Genomic DNA, 16,700 nt, shown 5'->3' with positions numbered 1-16,700 from the left:
GAATGTTGATTGACTGTGTAACTTTTAGGTAGGTTTGAGTTGGAGTAAATGTCAAATATAATTCAGTTCACACAGCAGTGTTGAAAGGACTGTTACTTTCCTTGGAGAAAACCTGACAGCCCAGCTTTCTTAAAGGGCCTTGCTGTCTTGCTCATTCGTTCTCTCTTCTTAATGAAGCCTTTCACAGTTGACACTTCCCTAACAAAAGGTAACACAGGTCGTTCTATTAAACAGAATATTCTTCCATCTGCAACATCACAGCTGTAATCTGAGATCAGAACTGTTACTTCTTTTTTATCTGAATGAAAGGATGAGTTGTTACTCATCATACTCATCATAAGATTAGTGTGGTGTTCTGAAGTAGTGTCTCTGTGCTACAGGTGCTTGGTATTAATGACACACGTTGAGAACAGGCTTTTAGTTGCCATAAAATATATGCATATTTGAAACTAAGAAATGTGTATTCTTGTATTGAGTATCAATTTTATGTATTAAGTTCTTGAGTGAAACAGAACATGCACTGCATTAATACCCTGTTTTGCAATAGACTTCACAGTTATAGAATTCTTTTGGGAGCAGATTTGGGGAATGGTAGGCAAGGACAGAAAGGATCAAAATTGCTTAGTGCCTAAGATTAAGACCAGATTTTTAAGGGCTTAGAGTAACAATTTTGGACATACTTGAAAAATTCATGGTGTCACAAAAGGAATTGCTTTATTCTCAGTGTTTTTCCATGGCTTTGTTTACATACTGTAGTAAGAGGTTTTTTTAAAGCAGATCTTTGTTTTTCTCCATCAGTTCACAACATGGAGAGTAATGGTAATATTTTTCCTTTGTCCTTCAGTCTGTTTGCTTTTTACAGTAAAAATGATAGAATCTCTTTGTTCACATTTCTGAGCTGCTGTGGTTTGTAAAGAGTTATAGAAGTATTCAGAAGTTCTTCAGATACAACAGTTGTATTTTAGCCTTCTAAGACAGGATCACAGAGTCACAGCATGGGTCAGGTTGGAAGGGACCACACTGGATCATCTGGTCCAACTTCCCTGCTCCAGCAGGGCCATCCCAGAGCACATGGAGCAGGTTTGTGTCCAGACAGTTCTTAAACATCTCCAGTAAGGGAGACTCCACATGCTCTCTGGACACTTCCAGTGTTTGGTCACCCGCACAGTAAAGAAGTTCTTCCCATTATTCAGGTGGAATTTCTTGTGCATCAGTTTCTGCCCACTGCCTCTTGACCTAGTGGTTGGCACCACTGAGCAGAGTTTGGCTCCATTCTCTTGACACCTTCCCTTCAAATACTTTCATACAGCATCACACTGCTTTTAATTGGGGCTATTTCTGAGCAGACAGCTGATATGTTTGATAATCAAAGTTAAAAGGAACAGGAGCATTAGCGTTGTACCTAACAGGGAAGGACCAAGACAAGTGGGATTGAAAAAGGATGAGTATCCCTCCAGGGGAAATCAAGACTTGTGCAAGAGCAGGGAGAGAATGGAAGAGCAGCAGCAGAAAGTTGTAGGAACTGGAGATTGCTTTTGACAAGAAAGACTTTTGATTCAGGAAGGAATGTCTTATCAGTAATTCAGTCATGTTGGATCAAGGCACCTGAAGTGCTGCTCCTGGTTGAATGCTGGGATATGTGTAATTCAACACTGTAATAAGGATAAAGAAATAAATGTGTCTGGATAGCAGGGAGCTGAGTTGAATTACTAAGAGCCACTATTGAAATGTAAAATGGTTTGTCCCTGTAAAATGTAGCAAGTTCTGCTGTAGATGTAATTAAATAATTAAGACTTGAGAGTAAAGAGATGATGAACAAGGAAAAATGTACTTGTATTGTTCTCATGTAAGACTGACTATATCTATAATAATTACTGAAAGCAAGGCAAATGGAGGTCCAGTTTGGTGAAAATTGAGTTGTTTATGTATAGAGTATCAATTGGGAAGAAAAATTCTGTCTGTTACTGTCATGGTCTTTTTAATGCATTTCTTGAGGTGATAAAAAATAATTTTGGTAGCCCAGTAAGATACATTTTCACATTTTTCCAGTAATTCTTTAATTACAGCTGTTTGTGACTGGGGACTAGCTAGTGATGTGGTGTGAGTAATGCTGGTATTCCCAGTGATTATTCAGAAGGCAGCATGACTTTTAAGATTTCCTGAAGTTTTTGTCTGCATGGATTGCACAAATGCCACATTTTAATGGTTTTTTAATATTTTTCAAGCAGCCAAATACTGTTCTTCAAAGGTTCTTAAAATTATTCTAGTAAATACATTTGCTCTGTAAATAGAGGGAAAATAATTTAAATCTTAGGATTATTTGACATATTTCTCTTCAGTGGTATGTATTCACTCTTGTATTGGAACACACTAGAGCTACTTTGATGTAAGAGTCATACTTGATTTTCATTCATTTGATCCATTTGTCTTTTTACAAGATTAAAATTTCAGGTGGAAATCTATGTTACATACTTATTGCTTTCCAAACTGCTATTCATAATTTAAAGGATATTGCGAAGAAAAAAAAAATTCTGGTCATTCAGCAATAGTTGTAAATTCTGTATGGAGTTATTTATTTCCAGTGGGGCTCCATAAGTGTTGTAGTTCTGCTTTTCCTTTTACTCCCTAACTCGATGAGGAAGGCTGTCCTTGCAGAAAACAAACCTTTCTTGGGGTTATTTCTAAGGGAATGTTTACAACTGCCAGCAACCTCCAAGCCTTCTCTGCCATCTGCCAGGGGCATTCGTGCTCTTGTACTCTGCAGACTACAGAACTGTGTTTATTTTAATAAGGCATCAGATCAAGACTCTGCACAAACGTTTCCTTGAAAAATATTTTTAAGAATCTTTCTGTGATCAGACTGTATCTAGTCTGTATTCCATTAATTCCAATAAACTGACAGAGAACTCAGCATCCACAAGCACTGGTAACTCTCAATGGTGATGATTCCTTTTTATTGAGTAGCTCAAGTACAGTCCATTCATATGTTTTATATAATGGTGAGTCCTGTGATTCAGGTCTTTCTTTCAGGGTGGTGAGAATCTGAAGAGTGGTAATTACTAGAACTAAAAATAGGTATATTGGCTAACTTTCAGGTCAGAACAGGTAGATAGGGGGAAATGCAGTGCTAGTACAAGTGTTAACTTCTCACACTGAATTGAGTACTTCTTGATAATATGAAAGTCACAGAGTGCTGGTGTGCTATGGAGGATAAACCAGCTCAAAGGCCTGAATTCTCACACCTCTGAAAAACAAGATGCTCATCACAAATTGTTTTAATTCAACAGATGGTCATGGCAGACCGATTCTGCAGCCTTGCCCTACTTAAGGAATGATTAGTTATTTCTCTAAAATACCTCCCATATTAAAGTGAAGAAGGACTGTATAGACCTCCAACTCTGTTTTTTGAAAGGTCAAAATATATCTGGACTTCACTGTTTTAGCCACAAATTTTACACTGGCAAATGTGATTAAAACAGATATTATAGCGAGAAATTTTATTTCTCAGAGTAAATATTTGCATCTGTTAGACTGAGCTTCAGCAGGTTTAACAGTCCTCATATTTTGCTCTGTCGTTTCTACAGGGAGCTATGAAGTTGAATGAGTAGAAGATTCACTTATTTATGGAAAATCTGCTTTTGGGACTCCTTTGAACAGTACAGATGTTTATTTTTCTTCACAATAGTTTTTGTTTTCTTGTTCAGTGGTTACTATTTTGATCTACACTATGCACATTGCAATGAAATTTTTGTATTAAATGGTCAAAATGCCAGCAGAGAAAATGAGAAGAAACCCAGAGAGGGTGGAATCTGTGTAGTTATTTTTTTGAGAAATATAAGTAGGGATATTTATAGCAAAGGACAGTTCGATATTAAGGCATATTTTTATTCCATCACATTAATCCTGCAATGCGCATAAGCATTTACCTACATTATGTTGATGAGTATTATAAAGCTCAGAGAGGTGAGGTAAACACTCCCCCAAGTCTTAGACTGAATTGCTGAGAGAATATCAAATACAACCTGGGTTCTCTAATGCCTTGTTTTGCTGCCTGTCCATCACAGCACATCTTTATTGGCCTCCAAGAATCATACCCTGGTGAATCTTGTTTAAGCTACCAATAAAGCAATTTATCATAATATTCTGGTCTATGACCAGGGCAGGGCTTTTTGCTGTTCCTTTTCTAGAGTGTAACCTTCAGCAGAGAGGTTGCAGAGTCTCATCTCAACATACAGTAGAGTTGGCATAGATTTAGGGCCTTGTGTTGAGAGGGAAGGCTTTGTGAGCATGTAATTTTATTACAGATCTTCTATTGAGGAAAAGCTGTGTGGTTTTTGCTGCTGTGATGTGTGTTTGCAGAGTGCAGTGTGCTTTGGGAAACAGTTATTGTACCTTGTCAGCTTCCATTATGTTACACTATCCACAGCAAATTGTTTTTTTACTATAACTGCATTGCAAAAAGTACCCTGAAACTTTTGAAGGTGTTTTTTCCCCTTATATTTAGCATAGTGAGTATGGATTAACAAAGGTCACAGCTGACTGTTTTGATTAAAAATAGCAGAGGATTTGGGACTAGATTAAAATAAATCTTAAATCATTCCTAAATTCTGAAGGCAAGTGTAGGCAGAATATTGACATAAAGCCAAACCATTTTTCATGGGAAGTTAGAGTATCACAGGATCAACCATTGCTATTGAGCTACATAATGGGAGCTACAGACAATCAGTGCTTCCCTGGGAGGCCCAGGGAGGCCTTTATACTGCTCCTTTTCTAAAGCTACAGGGCAGGAAGAAATCACTTTAACTGCAACTTTTGATGGAGATGCATATTTAAATTACCTATAACCTGCACTGCTCCTTCTTCTTCTTTTTCTCCTTCTCCTTCAGTAATAGTTTGTCAACTTGCAGTTTCACTTAGACATGAATAATGGAGGGAAATCAAAAGATGTACCTGGGAGTTGGAGGAGCAAAATATATAAATTCCCAGCCTGAGCATGGTAAATCTTGGACACTAGTGACAATACAAACTTGAAATAATGATCTGTATCTCATGAATGTTTCCCAAGCTCTGCAGACATGTAAAGACTGTTCATTTTACTGGTAGAAACCAGAGATAACCAACTTGTGGTATCAAGTTATAGTGTGAATGTGGGGCTAGGCTGCAGAATTTAGCTTTTGCCTGTTTCTGAAAAGTGCCTCAGTATAAAACAGACTTTTTTTCAGTGGGAAGTTACTTTATTTTAAACAAGACTTAATTGGAAACAAATCTGCACTACATTGCAGACTTATGGTCCCAGTTCCTTGCAAAGAGTCTTTCTGCAGTAGATGTAGGTTCCATTCTCTGTAAGAATCTATGGCGTAAATCTGAATTCACAAATTGAATTCTCAAAACTGAAAGACTAAATATGTGTACTCACTGTAAATTTGAATGTGGAAAAGATAGAAGCAAACAATTGTTTTGTACTAGAACAATCTTGACATCCTGCTGTAGCTGCCCCACCTGGTTGGATTTCTGTAGAATCCTGTGCCCTGCTCAGCAGAGGGACCTGACAGTCCTCAATGTCACTGAGAGAGAGAGATGGGAACCAGATGAACACATCTCACCTGAGGTTTGACAGGTTGGCTATGTTGTTGTTGAGAGTTTGCAAGAATTTAGCATTCTACAGAAATTAAATAGGCCACTCCAAAAGCATAGCTTCAGCTTCTTGTTTCATCCTGTTTCAACTGGCTGTTGGCAGTCTGACATTTCTCTGTCACAGCATGTTTTCCAGGGGAGCAGTTCAGCTTCTCAATTGCTTGCAGTGATTATTGTCTGTTAGCATGGTGCCACTTCAGGTTCTTGGGGCATGAACCTGTGTTGTTCTCTTTTGCTCTCTTTCTCCTTGTCTGCAGCTGCTCCAGCAGCCCAGATCACAGCGAGCCTTTCATTAACACCCACAGCCACGGCTCTTTGTAAAGTCATTTGTAGCTTGGGGATACTGAAAACCCTTCCTAGTGATAAACCTTGGAAAAGATGCTCAGAATAGGAGGCTAAGCAGACCTAGGCTTCTCTGTAGGCATAGATTTAAATTCTCTAAAAATTGTGGAAAGCATAAACCATGCTGCAACTGGGAATTTCTGATGCTGAGCAGTTTGCAAATCACACCACTAGTACAGTGAATGAAATTAGTGGAGCTGCTTTCTGAATATGACAGAGGAAATGAGGACAGTGTGTAGCTCATGTGAATCAATTTGCCATAAATAATTATTGTTTCTTTAAAAATCACCAAGTTCTCATTTGGGGTTAAAAAAAAATGCTTCAAAAAGCACTCAGCTGCTCTTAGCACTGGGTGTGACCAGTCTGGTTTTTGCAGCTGTATTTGTTTACTTTTATCATTATTGCACCTACAGGCAGAGGTATGATTGAGCTCAGCACTGTCCAGATGGGAAACAGAGAGAGAATCTTGCCCTGGGCAACTTGTAATCAGGCTGACAGAAAAATGGATGTGCTGAAGCCCTTTGAAAACCTAGCTGGGACTACAGGCATGCTGAGCACAATTTAGATGGTGGGGTCTTCTTGCTGCTTTGTTTATGAATGCTGGCATCAGTGTTATTTCTGCATGCCAAATCACCACATGGATTTATACAGTTAAAACTCAGAGAAATTTTGGTAATTTTTATTTTGGTAATTTTTCCTGAAACATTCTTATTAGGATCCTTTGAATAAACATACAATATATTGTTTAGTTATCCAAGGCAGATTATTTCACTGATCATGAAGGTCTGTTTGGAGGCAGTTAGGGAAAACTAGCCATCCCCCTGGACAATCTTGCTTCTTGAATGAGGTTTATCTTTTCTCTTGGTTTTTGAGGGAGGTTGGTTGGGTGGGATATTGAGTTTTTTTAATTTTGGCGGGGGGGAAGGTTGAGGGGGGTTTTTGTGTGTTTTTTTTTTTTTTTGTAAATATGCCATTTTTGGTACCTTTGGAGTTCTGTAAGCCCTTTTATTTTCAGTAACAATAAATAAGTTATAGTTTATTTCTCTACAAACTTTTTCTTGTCCACTTATCAATTCTCTCAAAGAAATGCCTAGGAAAAAGCTGATGAAGCGAGATAGATTTGATTGTGAGACACTGTCAGGCGAGGGAATAAATAAGATTTTTTTCTCCCCTTTTTTTCTCCTGCATGTCACTGAACTGTTTAACTTGCAATAAATTATCAAGAACTGTTAGTAAATTAGTTTGCCCCCTGGGACAGGCTGTTGATTATTTTGTGATTTCTATTTACTTTTCTGGAATGGACTGCAGTCTCAGATGAGTGCTTCTCTCAGGAAACTCACTTGAAGAAATGACAAAAGGCCATTTTTTTCTGGATATAGATTATACTGGGAGTTTTTAATTAACTTTTAATTATGTGAAAGAGGCTCTTTATATATCCCAGTGTTTCATTTTTTATGTCTCATCCTTTATGGCTTGCTCACACTGGCCTCCACCCAGCTAGTTTTGTTGTATTATGGTGATTTGATGGTGCTTACAAGTTTTTAGGAGCATTATCTGAAATGCAACCAATAAAAAGTCTGTAAGTATTCTTACATTTTTATCAATGTCTAGCTGTGGTCCCAGGCTGCAGTGGCTTAAAGCATAAGAAGTGAAGAACAAGATGTGTTGGACAGTTATACTGGCAAGTATTTTATAAAAATAAGTAAGTACAGTGTCATTTACAGGGCTAATGCCAACAAGGAAAAAAAACCCAACAACCACAACAAAAAAGTCTCAAACAAAACAACAAAAACCTGCAACCCAAAACATGCAAGAGAAGCCACCAAAACTAATTTTTTTTTTTTTTAATGGCATTAGGCAAATTAAGTTCTTGGTGGGCTTTGGCCCTTTCAGTTTTCTCCCTTCTTAACCTCATGACAACCTTCTTCCAAATGCCATACATGCTTCTCCAAGGACAGCAAACTTGTAATTTTGTGATCACAGCAGTCTCCCTGTTCCTAAACAGGAGGTGCAGCAGGGCATGTTCCCTAGCTGTGTCCCTCATCAGCTGTGTTGGGAAGTTATCTTCCACACACTGCAGGCACCCATCTTTTAACGCCACTCAAAGGACACCTATTTTTATTCACGTCTTGTTGGTATTGATGGGAAATGTAGAGAAACTGTGATAAATGTAAACTCTCATAAGACATTCATGTTACAGCCTCAAGAGCCACTGCAAAAATCTTGTAAGGGCAAAAGCAGTGATAAGGCTGATGTTTTGTTGGATTCTGCTTTAGATGGCATCAGTCCCAGGGTCTGCAAAATGGTCACGTTGCAGAGTTCTATCTGACTGGGATCAGAATTGTACCCCAAGACTAACCTTGGTCTCATGTTTTTACAGCTCTGTGTAGTTGCTTGTCTTAGAAAGGAAAAGAACAATATTGTCTGGATTTTCTTTTTCCATATCAGTTATAATTTGTAGCTGAATCTCTAGCAATGTTCTTGGCAGGAGAGAAAGCTCCTGAAATCTTCCTTACTGTTTTCTGTCTCTAAACACACTGCTAGGAGCCAAGCTCATCAACTTTCCATTTCCAGTAAAATATTATGTTAAAATCAAACAAAATAGCAAGCAAACAAATGCCTGTTTTAATTACAAGCTTTTAAGGAGGATTAAATGCTAGTAAAATGAGAAAAGGGTATTAGTAGAAACGTTTGTTCATTCATTTATTCATGTCTGTATTCACTTTTAAACTACTCATTAAAATGTAGTGGAAAAGAGTCAAAAACATTCTCAGGAACAGATAGAAACAATAACACTTGCCCCTAAATTTTTCAAATGTAGCAAATGAGCAAGAGCATATTATTTCTATTTCTGAGCTGGTTTGGGTGATGTGCAGACTTTTCTCTCTCATATGTGTGAGAATGTGTGCAGAATTGCCTAAGGTTTAGTAATAATAGCATTCAACTGGGATGAGGCCAGGACTTGTTCCTGCAATCACACATATGAGTGCTCTAAAAACTAATGAACAAAGAGGGTATCTCTGCCCCAACAAATATTTTTAACCATGTGCATAAGGTGGAGCATCCCCAAAGGGAGCTGTTCTCTCCCCCTAAGGACCTCATGGGCCCCAGGAATCATACTTGTAAATCTGATGTAAGTTCTCAGCAATACATTTCAGTTATGGAAAAAAATATGCTTTTCAATAGAAAAAATATTTTAAACATTCTCTTCCAAAAGCACCAGTCAGCACCACTCCCAAGTACACTCAGAGAAAACTAGGACAACAGCTACCAGGTATGTCTATTTACTGAAATCCTACCTCAATATCAAATGGGTATTTTACAACTGCAAAAAATCTAAGCCCCATTGGAGAAAGGTTTATTATCTGCAGTGCTGCTACAATCAGCCACAGCAGTACTGTATGCTTCTGAATATAAAAGCTCTATTCTTCAGTGAAGTCCTTTTTCTGTTAATGAGATTCACCCTAATGGGACCAAAAATTACTTTAAAAGACATTTTCTTTCTGCTTTTCAAGGGTTTTTTCCCAGTCCATTTGGACTGGATATCAAAGATAAGGGGAAATATTTCAAGAGCAAGAGCTTTTATAATTAAGCTTTGTAGCCTACATAATGGAGATATAGCCAAATTCAAGTGAAAAATAATTACTGTCTTTCCAGCATTTGTCTCTGCTCCTCTCCATTTTTTCTGTCTCCCATTTTCTCCTTCAAACCCACATAATCTGTTGTGACTTAAGTATGAAAGACTTGCTCAGAGCAGCTCTTTCCCCCAGGTTTGTGTTTTCCCTCCTGATCTAGGGGAGAAGACCTGTTCAATCTTTAACTATACCCAGACCTCCTTTCGGGCGAGTTCCTACACTTTTCAAAAGGGATCAGGAGCTTCCTGAAGGAAAAGAACTTTAACAGCTCATTTCCTAGTCCCAGCTACCCCTTTAGGTGTGAAAATGGGCAAAAGCAAAATACATGTGTGACACTTCTGAAGCACTTTGCAGATGATGCTAAGACAGGCAGCATATTTATTGTTTTCCAGTCTTCAGGAGCTCCCAGTCGCTGAGTCTTTCAAAGCTCTCAGTGATTAGAGTCAGCAGCTTCAGCAGCTTTGGAGGTGGCCCAGCAGCTTTGGAGGTGGCCCATCTGGTTCCTTGACTTTGTTTGTGTTTGCAAATGTGTATATTCACACTCACACACACATACACACACATTTCTTACCTACAGGTTTGGAAAATTCTACTTATTCTTCATAACTTCTGGCAGAGTTATTAATTACCTTGATCTCCATAAAAAGTACTCTATAAAACTGGGAGAGAGAGGAGTAGGTGTGCTTGAAGTTGATGCCTCAGCTGGTGTTGGGATGTCTTGGGTGCATTATGGGAAGACCTTTGCCTGTGAAAACACCTGATGAGTATTTGGGATTGGAGGGGGGAAATTGTGCAAAGAGAGATTCCCCGGAGCAATGTTTTGAGAGCTCATTTTTATAGTCTTCCCAGAAAATTCTTATACAGCCTTATAACAGAGCTGAGATTCATAGTAAAGGACCACAAAGCATACCTTTAGTATTTTTAAGACAGAGAAGTGTTTATTTATTACAGAAGATGATGAGGTCCTGATCAATCCTGTATGAGTGATAATTTTAGCCACCACAACTGCCTTTTTTCCTTCATGTTTTCTCCCTGTCACTAATTACCATCCACGTAATTTCTCTTTGAGCTTAGTGCAGATTTTGCTGTTGACAAATTAATGGCTGGTGGCTAGGAACTGTTTGAACTGTTTCTTCATTAATTTAGATCAAATCACATACTGCAGTCATTTGTTGTGCATCCATTATCCTGTTTGGAAAGCATTGTTTTATATTTTTGTTCTGTGATGTGTTGAGGCAGAAAATATTTGCAGTTTAGTTGGAGGTCTACAAAATAAGCTTTTGAATTCGATTAATCTGTGAATGCCTAAGCTAAAAAGGTCAGTGTTTGCATGTTTTTTCCAGTAAATACTAATGTTTCTGGAAATATTGGTGGGAAAGAGTGAAACTTTCCCATTTCTGCTTTTAATATAACTTTTTTTCTCTTCTTCTTTCTTTTTTCTTTTTTTCTTTTTACCTCTTAGACACAAAAATGTTTTTGTTTCATAGGCAATATAAAACCAGTTTAGGGAACATTTCCCTGCTGTGACAAGAATTGGTGTTATGCCTTTCCCAGTGCTATTTCCCTCTCAAACTGCTGATTTAGAGCATACTGGAAAAGACCATCTGATTTAGTTCTTGGTACACTGGAGTGCATTGATTTAAACCCTTTAAACCCGAACTTTTGAATATGTGAACAAACCTATATGGGGACCACCCCTCAAAGCATCTCAACATTAAGTTTCGCCCACTTTGGATGTAGGAATCTACAAGGGATACATCAAATGATCACTTTTGCTGAAGAATTAGCAATAGCCAGGCTGACATTGGACTTTGCAAGAAGACCAAAGGACTCTTCTGTTTTTACTGTGACCTTTGGTATATTCATGCCTTTCTCAGTATCTGGTGGAAATTCCTAATTTGCCTAATGTGTGCCAGTTTTTTTGAATTCTCAGGCTGGCAGCATGCTCTGAAATGTTTTTGAAGAGAGCATTTCTCAAGAAAATTTGCACTGTCATGGTAGTCAAGTGGCAATGATGTTTTGGTTCTAGCAGGTTACAGATGCATGATGTTTGTTCCTGTGGAGGGTTTGGGATCAGCTTATGTATCCCTACCCTTCTCTAAGTGAAGAGACTGATGAACTGAGTTGTAATTGCTATTCCCTAGAGACTGGGCATCATCAGCCCCTTTGAGGTATTTAGTTCAAAAGATCTGACTGATTTAGTTAGATACAGGTTGCTAACAGGGCAGAAATTTCATTCTGTTCATCAACACCACTCAGAACATCCATAGCTGTTTCTCTGCAGGCATTCATTATTATGATATGTAAGCACACTCAAACTTGATTTCACTATGGTGAATGCCCTAAAGGAAAGCCATCTATTTCAAAACTATTTTCTTTTATTATCTGATTATATTATTTCAGGCTTGCTTAGGTGCAGTGTTAGCCAACTGTGCTCTGTTCAGTTCCTCTGAACACATTTTTCTATTAAGGTTCTAACTCTGATGTTCACTCCCTCTTCAGTATGTCATATATAACCAACTGCTCCAGTTGCTAACCAGCTTATTTTAAGATCCTGACCTCTAAATATTCATTCCACATCCTAAAGTGCCTAATATGTTGCTGATACTAGACAAAAAATATTGCACCTCCCGTTGTGGTATTCCAAATGATTAATGAGCTGACCACAACCCAGGGGAGAAGAAACTACGATACATTCTTTCCATTAGCTCCACCAGGACAGCTTCAGATGGGCTTTGATTGTGTCCTGAGATTATGTGATTAGTGTAGCAAATAATTCTCAGGAATCATCCTTAATATTCCCATTTTCCCCTCCCTTATGGTGTTTCTCCTAGAGACTAGTTGCTGTTTTGAAATGCTTCTGTGTGACAGCTTAAAAGGGATTCTTCAAGGGAAAATAACAGTTCTAGATGAAGCTGTGAATGCTTTACATGAAAAGTAAAATACTGTTCTGGGGTGTATGTAAATTCCTTTCTATATGTATTCCAGCCAATTCAGTTGGACACAGAAACAGACTTATTAGATCCACTCATAACTTAACATTTGTGAGGAGTGATTTTGTAATGCATCTTCCTGGGAAAATCTACAAGATTAAACTGCTATCTGGGAGCCATTTTATTTTACTCTCTGCTTGGAATGACCTTGGGCTGATTTTTTAGGTATTGTTTTTCACCACTCTGAGAGTAAAGGGACTATATTTCACTCTCACTTAGACACTCTTGAGTTATCAGGTCTCTCATACCATCTAAAATAAAAATCATAACCCTTTGCAGTCCACTTTGTGTGTTTTATGAATGCTGCCTGAGAAGCAACATCTCATTTACAAGTGGCACCAGAAGCTTTAGTAATCTTCCTCTCAGCCATGTGTATCTAATAACACATGAATAACATAAATTATAAACCCAAGACAAATAGATGAGTTAATTAGTCTGAAAAACGTTGAGGGTGTGATTGCAGTGCTGTGAAGCTCTGTGAATGCTGCCCTGAGATTGGCACTGCTGGCACAAAGGCCATTTCCCATCAGAGCTGTGCAGGCACAGAGGTCTCTGTGATGGTGTCACCAGGTGATGCCTGTGCTCAGAACCTTGTCTCCAGTTTGGCTAAGCACCTTCACCTAGGCATTAGCACTGCATTTCTTCATGGCTTTAAGGGGAAGGAGGGCAGATTTAGATTGGATATTAGGGAGAAGTTCTTTACTGTGAGGGTGGTGAGATGCTGGCAAGAATATTGTTCAGAGTAGTTGCTGATGAGCCCTCTCTGGAAGTGTTCTATGAAATTATTTGACCTCAGTGGGGATGGCTTATGTGTTCATATCATTAAGGGTTTTTTTCCCTGGAGTGGGTCCAGCATTCTTTAGGATTGCATCCCCAGAGATGAATCCTGTATGTCCAGTGGGAGTTCAGCCTACTGGGGATGGCTGAGAAAGGATAGGTTCTTCCTGGCCATGCTTGGCTTCTCAGTGCATGTTGCTGTGGGCTTAAATGAAGAGTCTCTATATTTTTTTCATTTCTTACTCTGCCCAAAGGAGGTTTCTTCCTTCAAGGTCAGCATGGAATGCTGAGGAGTGTCTTCATTTCTGACCTTATGGAGTATTATCGAATTAAAAAATAGTGTCTCATCTCTCACGACTTACTGCAGAAGTCTCCTATAGCAAGTCGGATGCTGTGAGTGTAGAAATTTATTAATCATGGGCATTTTTACTTTTTATTTTTGTTCTTTGTAACACGAGAGAAATAGAAAGGAAAATAAAAGCTACAATTAAAATTAAGATCAGTTGCTGCAGTTGAAAGAGACAGCACAATTGTAATATGTTAGAAAATTGCCTTGTTTTAGAGAAAGTGCTGATTAAGATCAAATTTGTCTTGAGTTTAAATTTTGATTGGACGTAAACTGAGGGGAGGGGGGTTATGTTTCAGACACAGTGCAAATGATGCATGTTAATATGCTCTGTTTATTGCCACTTGAAATTGCAGCATAGCTTTGAATTGCTGCCAAATCTACAGTTAAGACTCCCAAGTAATCACTATGATTATTCCAAATCTTCATGGTAACAGTGAAAGAAAAAGTCTGATATGCAGAGAACTGAAGCCTAAACCATCAGAATCTTTTCATTCTTTGGGGCTCAGATTGTGATTCCACTCATAGTAGGAATGGTTAGACAGGCATATTGGCCAATCAGTCTTGAAAGAGTGATTAAACAAATGGATTTAATTATGTTATTTTCAGATTTGTTTGGTTTTTCTGTTAACTCCTGCCTCACTGACTTTTTCTATAATGAGGAAAAGCATGGCTTTTATTTAGTTTTGGAATGGTTGAATTCCTATATTGGCATGGTGTGGTATTTTCCTTTTTTATCGGATTTTTTTCCTTTTCCCTTTGTTCATCTATAACAGATACTATTTTTACTCTTTGTCTTTACAATCCATAGGGCTGTTTATCCATAGGGCTGTTTATCTCCTTGAAATATATATATATTTTTTTACTTCTGTGTAGCTATTGGCAGTTGTAGACTTACATAAGACCTGAATGTATACACATGTTATTGTGGTTTATTTAGCTGGATGGAAATTATGTACTGATGTCTGACATAAACAACATAATATAAAGCTACAATTGAAAAAAACCAGCAGAATCTCACAGGAGTGAAAAATTATATGGAAAATGTTTATAAGGAGCTCAAATTTATCTGTGCTTAAAATCTGTTCTGGTTTTTAAATACTCAGTTATTCAAGGAAGAAGTTTATTTTGATGAAAGCCATCACTGCTAGCTGGCTCTCCAGACAGTATGTCCCAGTTGCATCCCTTCATCAGCTGCTTGCGGGAGGGTTTTGCTACTTGTTCCACTTACAAAGTAAATAAAACTTGCTATGGAAAGCATCTAATATGGATACAATATTTACTCTGGAGTATTTTCCTAAATAACTAGTGTTAGCCAGCAGGCAAGTCTGAGCACCCGGTGTGTTAGCTGTGGGAGGAAATCTGTATGTCTGACACATAATGATCAGTTTAAACTATTGAAATATAAATCACAACACTGAGGGAAATTAAAAAAAATTTATTTAAATGAATTATGATGTGTGTGAATAAAAGAATAGTTAGCAATCCTGCCATATATGCTTGCAAGTCTACAATCTTTAGGCTGTTTTTAAGTGGATTTAACTCCAAAAAATACATAATATTTTTTGAAGGACAGCATTAGCAAATATCACAGTGTGTTTGCATTACATTATAACAAACATTTTTCTTATGATTTCAGTGCTGTTGAGTCCACATTATGAAGCTTGGCCATGCCTATATTTAAGCCTCATTAACAGTGAAAACCACTCCCTATTTTATGCATCTCATTCCTTTATTATTTTGAAGCCATAATTTTGATATCTTTGGAAGTGTAAGATTTATAGGGTCAGGGAAAAAAAAAAAAGGCAAGGGAGTATTTCTGTGGTCCAGAGATTACTGTTCTGGTCTAGTGCAGTTGATGCCTTTTCTGGGAAGCAGGTCCTTCTCTCTATGTTCTGGTCACGAACCAACAGGAATGAGCACTATGTACCTCTCTCAGCAGGAAAATAGTTTGAATTTATTTATTTCCAAGAGAAAATAGATATTTTAAGCCTAAGTCACAGACAGGAGTCTGGCAAGTAAGTACAGATGTCTGTGCTTGGCATAAACACTTCTTCACTCCCCCTTGAGATGCAGGCACAGGGACAGGGCAGCACATGGCAGCCACATTCAATTTCAGGTTCATGCCATGCCTGCTGCAGAAAACCTAAAAAATGAGTGTGTCACAAGAAACTCTGAATGCTGTATCTAGGCCACCAGCAGCTACTGGTGGAGTGTAGATAGCAATGAATTAAACAGACACTGAAGGGACAAAAAGCCCAAGAGACAGAAAGCCATTGGATACAATAGAAATAAGAGAAGGCATTTGTGAAGGTGTCATTTACAGAGACTTTCCAATAAAAATGTAATTTTCTTTCTCTTGGGTAAATTATATCATTAAAAAAATACAAGATTTTACAAAGTAATGGGTTATTATTTTGCTCTTCTTGCTGACCTAGTCATGCAGCTAATGGAATAGATTTGCCTTAATATGTGCTTTAGTGTGGGATTTCAGCACTGGATCATGAACCCTGAAGTATCTGTAGTTATCTCTCTTGTTCAACAATGTACTTCAGTAAGTGCCCTATTTGAGGTATATGAAAGCCCTAGAAATTAGTGCCACTGTATATGTGCTTCAAGGAAAAGTGCACATGCTTAAGTTACTTGTCAAATTGGAGCATCTGTAAATGTTGAATTTATAGTTTTCCCCCCAAGACCAATTGCAGCAAAAGCTCAGCCCAGCTGTCATATCTGTATAATTCATTAGAAGTTTCAGAATTTTAACTTCAGCTCTGCTCTAAAACAGTGACTTCATTAAAACTGTACTGTTTTTGTTAATCTCTTTCCTTCTCTGTATTCACATTATTGTGATTATGTTTGCATAAATCATTGCCATTTATCTCTGTAAGCAATTTACAGTCACTGTATCACAGCGATCAGTATTCTGTGGTGTTTTCTGCACCATTTGCTGAATATTCTAAATACATTTTGAAT

At 37.9% G+C, this 16,700-nt stretch overlaps 1 protein-coding gene across 1 annotated transcript in view; it reads left to right on the top strand.

Annotated features, from left to right (window-relative positions):
- The window catches only part of SORCS2 (sortilin related VPS10 domain containing receptor 2), a 527,396-nt gene that overhangs the window by 409,249 nt on the left and 101,447 nt on the right, over positions 1-16,700 (top strand).

This window comes from Ammospiza caudacuta, chromosome 4 (genome assembly GCF_027887145.1).
Source record: "Ammospiza caudacuta isolate bAmmCau1 chromosome 4, bAmmCau1.pri, whole genome shotgun sequence".
NCBI classification, from domain to species: Eukaryota; Metazoa; Chordata; class Aves; order Passeriformes; family Passerellidae; genus Ammospiza; species Ammospiza caudacuta.
Note: the sequence above shows the minus strand (reverse complement) of the source record. Positions and strands in the feature narration are given on the sequence as shown.